Genomic DNA, 11,410 nt, shown 5'->3' on the forward strand with positions numbered 1-11,410 from the left:
ATCACGAGATCAGGAGATTGAGACCACCCTGGCTAATATGGTGAAACCCCATCTCTACTAAAAATACAAAAAATTAGCCGGGCATGGTGGTGGGCGCCCGCAGTCCCAGCTACTCGGGACGCTAAGGCAGGAGAATGGCGTGAACTCAGGAGGCTGAGCTTGCAGTGAGCCGAGATCACACCACTAAACTCCAGCCTGGGTGACAGAGTGAAACTCCGTCTCAAAAAAAAAAAAAAACAGTTTGTACTGCTGAATGGCAGTGTGTTAGAACCTTCATAAAACAGATCCTACTCTTTCTGCCTGAGCCTTTTCTTCCATAGAGTTCAGACTTTGTCATGGGATAGCTGCCATCTGGCCCTTCCATTTCTCCCATAGCTCTTTCTAGGCTTTTGTATATAAAACTCAGTTTTCCCTTCCTTCAGGAAAAGAGCAAAGAACTCATGCATATGGATACACACAAATAGATTTTCTCAAGTCTGCCCCATTAATTTGCCAAACATGCCTGATGCCTAAAGAGAAACACCAGCAGAAGAATAGGTTCAGGTTGAAATCTCTGCAATAAGAAGAGGTGTGTTACTAGAAAACTGTTTCCCAATCTGGGTCTATATTACTAAAGCGTTCTTGGTATGTGTACGGGATACCTCTCATGTACCACTTCACATCCTCTCAGCCCCACCTCCAAGTGCAGCCACTGCTGCAGTATTGCGCTCCATGTAGCCTTTGTCCAGCTTCACATGAGTGTAATCTCATCTTGTCTGGGTCCCCACCACATACCTCTTGCTTCCTGTACCAGGTCTTCTCTCATGCCAAGGTGCAGTATATCTAGGGGAACCTGCTTGGCACCCAAACGTTATAACCCAGAAGTAAGAGGGTGGCTAAGGCTGTTGGGACCATCTTGGGCCAATAGATGACAGGAGTTAATGGCTAGGTAGTTCCTCCTTTTGTCTTCCAGGCATGGTTTTTTTTTTTTTTTTTTTTTTTTTTTTGAGATGGAGTCTCGCTCTGTCGCCTAGGCTGGAGTGCAATGGCGTGATCTCGGCTCACTGTAACCTTCGCCTCCTGGGTTCAAGCAATTCTCCTGCCTCAGCCTCCTGAGTAGCTGGGATTACAGGCGCCCACCACCACGCCCAGCTAATTTTTGTATTTTTAGTATAGACGGAGTTTCACCATGTTGGTCAGGCTGGTCTCCAACCCCTGACCTCGTGATCCACCCACCTTGGTCTCCCAAAGTGCTGGGATTACAGGCGTGAGCCACCACGCCCGGCCCAGGCATGCATTTTTGAGACACAATTCATAAGGCTGCTCAGAAGGTTCCAGTGAGATAGAAGAGGAGTTGTCTGTAGCTGTGGCCAAACCAGTAACTCATCCTCTTTTGGGCTTTTCCTCCTTCCCTGTCTCACATCCCTTGCTCCCCACTCCTCTTCTCTGGAATCACTGATTTTTTTTTTTTTTTTTTTGAGACAGAGTCTCGTTCTGTTGCCTAGGCTGGAGTGCAGTGGCCCGATCTCAGCTCACTGCAACCTTCACCTCCTGGATTCAAGCAGTTCTCCTGCCTCAGCCTCCTGAGTAGCTGGGATTACAGGTACCCACCACCATGTCCGGCAAATGTTTTGTGTTTTTAGTAGAGACAAGGTTTCACCATGTTGATCAGGCTGGTCCCAAACTCCTGACCTCCAGTGATCTGCCTGCTTTGGCCTCCCAAAGCACTGGGATTACAGGCATGAGCCACCACGCCCAGCCTCTGAGATCACTTTTCAAATAAAATATCTCAGGCTCTGCTTTCAGGGCCACCCAAGACAAGAGAGTATATCATAGCTTCTTTGTAATTGTCTAACAGAAAGAATAAAATTTTGGTACCAAAGAGACCTCATGTCGAATTCTAACAGTATGACTGAAAACAAATTATTTAGCCATCTTAAAACCCAATTTCCTTATCTTTAGTACACAGATAACATGAGTGGCCCCCATGATGTTTGTCTAAATACTAAATCAGATAGTCTCTCTGAGAAGCATAATAGGTATCTGACACAGAGTAGCACTCAGTCAGTAGTATTCATTCTCTTCTCCGTATTCTCACCCATTGTTCTGATAGAAATAAGAACTTTTTAAAAAAGAGTTATAAAGTAGAAATGAAAACAGACATAATAAACAGACGGTTGTATGTTCAAAGAAAACATACTTTAAATATGCATACTTACTAGCATATAGATGGATGCATATGTAAAAATTCATTAAGCTAAACACTTAAAATTTGTGTGCTTTATGTAAGTTATGCTGTAATTGCCAATTTATCTTTTTCAAGAGATGAGGTCTTGCTCTGTTACCCAGGCAGGAGTGCGGTGGCACCATCATAGCTCCCTGCAGCCTCACACTTCTGTGCTCAAGTAATCCTCCTGCTTCAGCCTCCTGAGTTGCTGGGACTACAGGAATGCACCACCTGGTTATTTTTTGTAGAGACAGGGTCTCAAACTCCTGGGCTTAAGCAACCCTCTTGTGTCAGTCTCCCAAAATGTTGGTATCACAGGCGTGAGCCACTGCACCAGGCTTGTAATTCTTTTTAAGTTAAAAATTTTATGGATGTGCTAAATACTCCCTAAAATGAAAGGACACATTATTGTTCTAGAATGCATTTAACACACATCCACAACGGGATGAACAAATGGGTTCTTATTTCTATCAGAGTAGGAACTCTTTAATAAGTTTTAAATGAAAATGCCCTTATTGAATATATGTATTCAAAACAAAGTGTTTACGTATACTAAACCATCCTTGTTTTTCTTTTCTTTTGTTTTTAGTTGAGACAGAGTCTGTCACCTTGGTTGGAGTTCATTGGTGCAATGATAGCTCACTGCAACCTCAAATTCCTGGACTCAAGTGATCCTCCCATCTCAGCCTCCTGCATAGGTGGGACTACATGTACCCATCACCACACCCAGCTAATTAAAAAAAATTTTTTTTTTTTGTAGATGCAGAGTCTCACCCTATCAACCAGGTTGGAGTGCAGTGTTGCAATTATAACTCACTGCAGCCTCAAACACCTGAGCTCAAGCCATGAGCTCCTCCGCAGCCTCCCAACTGGCTGGAAATACAGATACCATGCCCAGCTAATTTTTGTCTTTTGTAGAGACAGGAGTCACACTATGTTGACTATATTGGTTTTAAACTCCAGCTCAAGCTATCCTTCCATCTCAGCCTCCCAAAGTGCTAGGATTACAGGTGTGAGCCACTATGCCCTGAAACTTTTATGAAACTAAAAGTTTCATAGTATGAATGACAGATTCTTTAAGAATCTGATAAAAAGGGAACATCACATTTTTAATCTCTTGCATACTTTTAAAAATATGTCAACAGAGAAAATAAAAGATTGGATATTTATATTAGAAAAACTAATCGTGGCCAGGAGTGAGGCAGAGGTGGTGGGGCCGGCCAGTCATCAGAGCCAACTCAGGAGGCGGGACATTGACACGAAGGGAGGACTTTGGCTTGATCTCTATGGAAATGGGAAGGAAAGCCTTGGTCTTATTAGCGGCAGATAACCAACTGAGATAATCAACCAACAGTGGGGTAAGAAATTCAACAGTGAAGTAAAACAAAAAAGTGCATGCCATAGAAGTCACCACACAGCCAGAGTTGGGGGCGCTGCTTGAACACCTCAGAGTAAGAAGGAAACCCTTGTCAAATAAATGCTAGGATGCTATCCTCTCAGGTCTTGACTTTTACTGTACTAGCTTCTGTTCTTATCCTCTTTCCCTCCTAACATCAGACTGGGGAAAGAGGAATCATAGAAGACGGGATCCCTTAGTGCAAGAGCGGAAGGTGTCACCATCTCCCCTCAGTTCTCTCTGCCCACCACATCTAGGGGAGTGGCAATTTCTTGAGTGCCACCACCAGTGCCTTGCACAGGTAGGGAGGCACTCACAGTCTTTGTTGGGTTTGTGGAATGGATCCTGTGACCTACAGACAGTGATGGGGTGCAATGGGTGCTATCCTGTATGGAAGTAGAGTGGTAGATGGCCCAGTCCTTGTCTGGAGGTATTCATGATGCAGTTGAGAAGACAAAAAATGCACTCCAGCAGGGGCCCACTGTGGACAAGGCTTCATGCCAAGTGAGGGAACCCAGAAAAGTATGTGAATGATGACCAGTGTGAGGGTGGCCCAGAAATGGAAAAGGAAGGAAATATCATGGGAATGATTTGCTTACATTATAAGTATCTAAGGGCAAACTTGTACAATGATTCTAAGATAGTGACAATTACTGCTCGAAAGAAAAGCACGTATCACTTTTGAGATATATGCCTTCTTGTAACACATCTCAAAATGCCAAGAAAACTACACATAAGCCTAGAGACAAGTCAGTAGATACTAGAGAGACAGAGCCATATTAAAACAGGTTGTGAGGGTAGCAGCTATGGCAGGAGCTGAGGGGGTAAAGGAAGCCCATCCAGAGAGCCAAATCTCTGATGATTCAGTAATCTTCCAGGTTACTGAAGTGTAGAGCCAGGAAGCCCCCCGGGGCCTTCCAAAGACCCACAGCATGCCGCCAGCCTTTGGGTACCTGCTACATGGGAGCACCCACAAGCCAACAGAGTAAGGCTGTGGCACAGCATCAACATCGTGAAAGGACTGCAGATGTGAGCAGGCAGCTGAGAGACACTGATCCCTTCTTCTTCCCCTCCTCCCTACTTGACACACTGAAAGAGCGTAAGAAAGGGTGGAGTGGAAGAGAGAAGCTGTGAACCAGAATGAGATTTAAACTATGCAGACCTATTTTTTAAAACGGCAAATTTCTACAATCTGCCCTAGATGTTGTTGGACAGAAAAAGGGATTAGACATAGCACCATTGAAAGTGCTGATTAGGGGCCAGGCACGGCGGCTCACGTCTGTAATCCCAGCACTCTGGGAGGCCAAGGAGGGTGGATATCTTGAGGTCAGGAGTTTGAGATCAGCCTGACCAACATGGCGAAACCCCATCTCTACTAAAAATACAAAATTTAGCCAGGCGTGGTAGTGGGTGCCTGTAGTCCCAACTACTCGGGAGGCTGAGGCAGGACAATCGCTTGAACCCGGGAGGTGGAGGTTGCAGTGAACCAAGATCACGCCAGTGCACTCCAGCCTGAGCGACAGAGCCAGACTCCATCTCACAAAAAAAAAAATAAGTGCTGATTTTAGGGACCAAGAAGTGAACCCATTCCATGTTTATGCCCCCAGTATGTTGCAATTTCCCAATTAACTGCTTCCTGAGAGGTCAGTGATGTAAGAGAGGCATATATACATGCAGTATCCATTCATACAAACAAAGAATTGATTTGAAAAGATTCAAATAGTTTCAGGGTAGGATAAAAACAGCGACATTCACGGGGGGATTCTTATTGTGCCCTGCATTGAACCAAGTTCATTATCTTAATCTATTTCACCCTCCCAACAAGAATTGCATTATCCCCATTTCTCAAATGAAGAAACCAAGACTTTAAGAGACTTTGAGAGCTAAGGAGTCTGAAGTCCTACTGTTTGTAAGTGTCTAGCAAGTGGCTGTCTGCCCTCAACCTCCTCTTATTGCTTGTCCTAAGCCAGGATTCATTAAATCAGTCTAGTTTTACTTTCTATTACCTGATTTTATAAATGTTTAAACTTAGTCCCAGAGAAATTAAAGGACTTGACTAAAGTCTTTAGTATTCAGTAGCAGAGGAGAGATTTCTAACATAAAAAGATCTTCCAAGTTTTACTACAGGGCTTGTAATAAAACCATTACAAAGAAAAAGAATTATTGCAAACTTGCCTATCAACATGTGATAAGCTCTTTTGTTTTGAGCCGTGATTGTCCTTACCTTAAGAGAAACATAGTACAAAAAAGGTGACTGGCTCTGGCTGTCCTCTTACCGAGAGTGGGCAATGGAGGGGCTTTGTACAATTCTTGCATTCTCAGCATCTAGCATAGTGCCTGGCAAACAGTCATTACTCAATAAATGTTTGCTGAATGAATATTATATATAACTCAATATTCCCTGGACACAAAAAAATAGCTCTTTTCCCCCTTCACATTGTGAAGAGAACACTAATGAACAGATTGACTTTGTTTTTTCTGCCAACTCACATCATTCCAAGTTTTATTTGCGTTTGTAATACAGATGCATACAAGTGGACTCATCCATCATCTCGTCTGAGCTAACCACCATGACATCATTACCAATCCCCAGATACCAAGGCCAGATCTTCTAGATCAGTCTCTCTACATATGTGTATTGCTTTTTCCTTTGCATTACTTATTTCTTTTTTGTAATATAGCTGATATTCCAGGAGCTGACTCCCGGACCCTCTTTGCCCCCAGTGACTTTCAAGGTGCAAGATTCTGTTGCCTCTCTTTTGCTGATAGATGTTGCTGAAAGGCCTGTGTGGAAACTTACAAAATCAAATGAGTTTTCTTCTCCTCCCCTTCTGTTAAATTCTAACTCACCATCCCTCACCCATACCTGAAGCCCAGTCTCTGCCAGCCAGGCCAGGCCTGAGCTTGTTCTCTGCATGTCTGAAGCAGGGAGTCCTAAAAGGAAATATTGCTCTCATTCCAAAGTTGCTTCATCTTCATGGGCAAAGGAAAAAGAAAAAAGCAGAGGAAGGTAAATGCAGCAACTCTGAGAAATTCTTAGTTGATTATTTACTGTTGCTTAACCTTCAAAAGATTCCACTGTAGAAAGGGAGGCCGGTATCCATACAGTTCCTAGCCCAGGTAACTTCTCTTTCCTAGACCGGCTAGTCCAGTTAGCTTGAGCTCATTTGCAAGGAGGCCAATTCTGTGACCCCTTTCATTTCCCAGAATGCCTCACAGTGGACACTCAAAGCAGTCGACTTGCTAACAAGGCTAAAGGAGTTAGGTTTTACATCATTCCTGAATTATTGATGTGCTTTGCAAATTAGCTTTTCCTGTGCACATGACTCTCCTTAGCTAATCTTTACAACATATAAGACAGTTGTCAAAACTGTTTTGAAATATGATTCTGGGGTTTCAGAGTACCGTTTCACGGGACTTGAGTTTTCAGAACAAATCTCTGTGCAGAGATAGGAACTATTCTGCTTAATAAGTATTATTATTATTAATTATCTGAAGCAATTACTCAAAATACCTAAATGCAATTTGCAAAGTAGTCAGGTAATAACACCATGTAGAAGTTCATGTTAAGAGCTACCATTTCAATGAACGTAGGGAACACTATCCACTTTTCTCAGAGTCCTTAGAAAAATATAGTAAGTGAAAATAAAGGCCGGGCATGGTGGTTCATGCCTGCAATCCAGGCACTTTGGGAGGCCGAGGCGGGCGGCCTTATTTGAGGTCAGGAGTTTGAGACCAGCCTGGCCAACATGGTGAAACCCCATCTCTATTAAAAATACAAAAATTAGGGCTGGGTGCAGTGGCTCATGCCTGTAATCCCAGCACTTTGGGAGGCCGAGGCGGGCGGATCACTTGAGGTCAGGAATTCGAGACCAGCCGGGCTAACATGGTGAAACCCTGTCTCCACCAAAAATACAAAAAAATTAGCCAGGCATGGTGGTACACACCTGTAATCCCAGCTACTCGGGAGGCTGAGGCAGAATTGCTTGAAGCTGGGAGGTGGAGGTTGCAGTGAGCCAAGATCACACCACTGCACTCCAGCCTGGGCAACAGAGCAAGACTCCATCTCAAAAAAAAAAAAAAAAAAAAAGTAGAATGGTTTATTACACACAAAAGGCAAAGGCAAAATGACACATGGTATACAGACTGAACCAAAATATCAAAAATAACAATGCACTCTTTTCTTTTTTTCATCCAACAAGAAGCCATAACTTTATTTATGATAGAAGCAGCACAAATTTCAAACCAAGCTGCAGTCACTCATTTGAGACACCAATAAAAGTTGCTTTCAGATGGTTACACTGTTAATTCCATAATAGCATTTACAATATTTCTACTTTGTTCTTCCAGGCTCCAACTGCCTTTGCTCTGGACACATTCCCTTGTGACATGACCAATTCTATGTCCTTAACTTCTACACCTGTTTCATCAACCTCATCCTCTTCACTCTCCTTTTGTACAGTTGGAGGCTGTGTGTTTTCTTGAACATTTAAGACAGCTTCACCCTGAACTTTGAATTTCGCAGCAGTTGCTACTTGTGCTTGCTGAGATAAATCTTCAATCTTGGCTTCCCCCAAAACGATATAGGTATCCAAAGCAGGGCTCTTGTAGACATCTGGTTTCGTGATGACAAAGAGGATATTCTTAGATTTCCAGATAGTGACTCTAGTAACCCCTATAACCTGTCAAAGACCCAGTTTGGACATAGCCTTCTGTGCCTTCTTTTCACTCCAACTCTGTTTTGCTTTACTGACTGGTTCTTCAACAATTTCAGCTGCTGCCACCACAATGCACCCTTTATTATGGCTATACCAGTTAGGAAGAGCAATTGGATGCAAATCACAGAGATACATCAAGCAGCTAAAGAAAATCAGTGGTTACTATCACACATAAGAAAGTCTGAAGGTATGCAGTCCTCTGTCTTTTGTATCTGCCATCCTTAACCTCATGAGCCAAGAAGGAGGCTGGAGCCCTAGGCATCACATCCATATCCCAGAAAAGAAAATGGGAAAAAGGACAAAAGGGGTAGGCCAGGCAAGGTGGCTCATGCCTGTAATCCCAGCACTTTGGGAGGCCAATGTGGGTGGATCATTTGAGGCCAGAAGTTTGAGACCAGCCCGGCCAACAATGGCAAAACCCTGTCTCTACTAAAAATACAAAAATTAGCCAGGTGTGGTGGTGCACACCTGTAATCCCTGCTACTCAGGAGGTCAAGGCAGGAGAATTGCTTGAACCCAGGAGGCGGAGCTTGCAGTGAGCCAAGATGGCACCAGTGCACTCTAGTCTGGGTGACACAATGAGACTCTATCTCAACAACAACGACAACAACAATAAAATGTTCATTATTGACTGAAATTCTAATTTAACTAAGTGTTCCTTATTTGATCTGGCAACCCTGACCACCCAACATCTCCTGGGATTTCATTAGTCACCCCTACTGTGAAGGAAGCTGGAAAATGTAGCCTTTTAGCCAGGCACTTTCCCACACTGCTGTTATTCTACCAAGGAAGACATGAAGAGTGAATACTGGGTAAGGAGCCAACAGTCTTTGCAGGAGTGAGGGTGGTTCTGGAAAAAAGTGACAGAGCTACATACATGCCCCATGCCCTCTGTGAAGAATTTCTTGACTGCATCAGCCTCTTGTGGTCACTGTGACCTCTGAAAGCCTATGGCCCTTTTTGTCTTAGTTCTATTAATAGATACAAAGTAAAGATTACTGATTTTTAATTAACATGTAAGAACTGATGTATTCAGGTGGCTACTGTCTTCTTCAAAGGGTTAAACACACAATATTGCCACTCTTAAAAACACTTTTAGAACTTAGAGCTGGTAGAAGCAGAAGTCTCCCTTTACAAGGCATACGGGAAGCTGCAGGCTGTAGGCAGGGCCAGGGATGCGTTGGAAATTTGCTAACTCTGAGTGCTTCAACAAATTGCATTCTATGTCAAACTCATGCCATTCCTCGTAGAAAGACCAATTTCAAATGTCCTCACTCATATGGGGAAGCCAAAAATTATAACAACTGAACTCATGGAGATAGAGAGTAGAATGATGGTGACCAGAGGCTGGGAAGGGTAGCAGGAAGCAAGGGGGAAAATGGGAATGGTTAATGAGTGCAAAAATATAGTTAAATAAGATCTAGTATTTGACAGCACAACAGGGCAACAACAGTCAACAATAATTTACTGTCTATTTTAAAATTGCTAGACTGTATATGTGGCTCACGCTTGTAATCCCAGCACTTTGGAAGGCCGAGGTAGGAGGATCACTTGAGCCCAGGAGTTCGAGACCAGTTTGGGCACCATAGGGAGACCTCTTCTCTTGGAAAAACTCAAAAATTAGCCAGGCATGGTGGTGCATCAGCCTCTTGTGGTCACTGTGGCCTCTGAAAGCCTATGACCCTTTTTGTCTTAGTTCTATTAATAGAACTACATGGGAAGCTGAGGCCAGAGAATCACTTGAGCCCAGGAAGTCAAGGCTGCGGTGAGCAGTGATCTTGCCACTGCCCTCCAGCCTGGGCAACAGAGCAAGACCCTGCCTCTCAAAAACAAACAAAAACAAACAAAAATGAAACTAAAAGAGTAGAACTGGAATGTTCCTAACAAAAAGACATAATAAGTGCTTGAGGTGATGGACACCCCAATTAGCATGATGTGATCATTATACACCACATGCCTGTATCAGAACATCACATGTACCCCTGCCACGAATACATACATGTATTATGTACCCATAATAATCAAAAATTAAAAATAAAAACTTACGCTATTTCTCCCCAGAACCTTCTCCTACCTTTGTAGGAATATAGGATTATCTTCCAGGATGTCAATAGCTCTGGCCAGTGGGGACCGGACTGATGAGAAGCAGCTGGTTTAGGAAACTGATCTTGGAAAGCTCATGGCCTCTCATAGCTCAGTCATCTGTGGCCTGATCAATGTCACTAAAGCATGGTTTGTACTCTGTGGTATGTCCTAGAATAAAGGTAGGGAACAATGGAGGAAAACAGGCCTGAATTAAAATGTTCTCCATGTCTCTCTCGAAAAATTCCAACTTGGAAGTCCCTTCTGCCTGATAGTGACTGCTTACAGTTCCTACCCAATGTAAACTACAGTTCCATGTTTTTTCCCCCTGGCTCTTAACTGGCTGAACTTGGGATGTTTTATAAGTGTCTGTCTGTACTTCCTATGACAGCCAATCACATCCAACCTATCCTCAGGACCCTTCCCCAAATTAACTCTGTGGTCCACTGACTTCCAAAAGTAGGGTCAAAATTATTTTTCTAAGATTAAGCCTTAATAACATCACTTATATGTTTCATCTTTTCCTGGATGGCTACTGGGCAAAAATATCTTCATGCAGGTGCTGATAACAGTAAACACATCATATATCTTCAGCCTGGGGTTTAAACACATTCATTTCTGGGTTTGTCATATGTTCTCTCACTATTTATACTGCTTTGGGTCAGCTACTTGATACTTAATAAAATTTGCCTCCAAGCTGTCCTGCAGGGAAAATGACCTATCTGGGGGGAATGCTGTTCCAACTCTATAACCTCTGATGATTGCCCAATAGTCCTCCAAAAAGGTTGCAGGGCAGGAGCAAGGGAAGGTCCATGCCACTTCCTGGCATTTAATGGCAACAAGTGCTTTAGTGTAAGTATAATTATATCCCCTGCTTTCAGGAGGCCTTTCCAGCCAACCTCTCGGACACGGGAGCAACTGTAGATGGCATGAGCAATGTGGAAATTCGGCTTCTGCTCAAGGTCAGAACAAGCCGTTCGCCAGCGTTGATTTTACCAACCTTTCGGT

General features: G+C 43.4%; 1 pseudogene; it reads right to left on the bottom strand.

Annotated features, from left to right (window-relative positions):
* Window positions 1–7,781: 7,781 nt before the first annotated feature.
* Window positions 7,782–10,368, bottom strand: LOC129136672 (nascent polypeptide-associated complex subunit alpha-like; annotated as a pseudogene).
* Window positions 10,369–11,410: the final 1,042 nt, after the last annotated feature.

The sequence above is a fragment of the Pan troglodytes genome, chromosome 10 (genome assembly GCF_028858775.2).
Source record: "Pan troglodytes isolate AG18354 chromosome 10, NHGRI_mPanTro3-v2.0_pri, whole genome shotgun sequence".
Taxonomy (NCBI): domain Eukaryota; kingdom Metazoa; phylum Chordata; class Mammalia; order Primates; family Hominidae; genus Pan; species Pan troglodytes.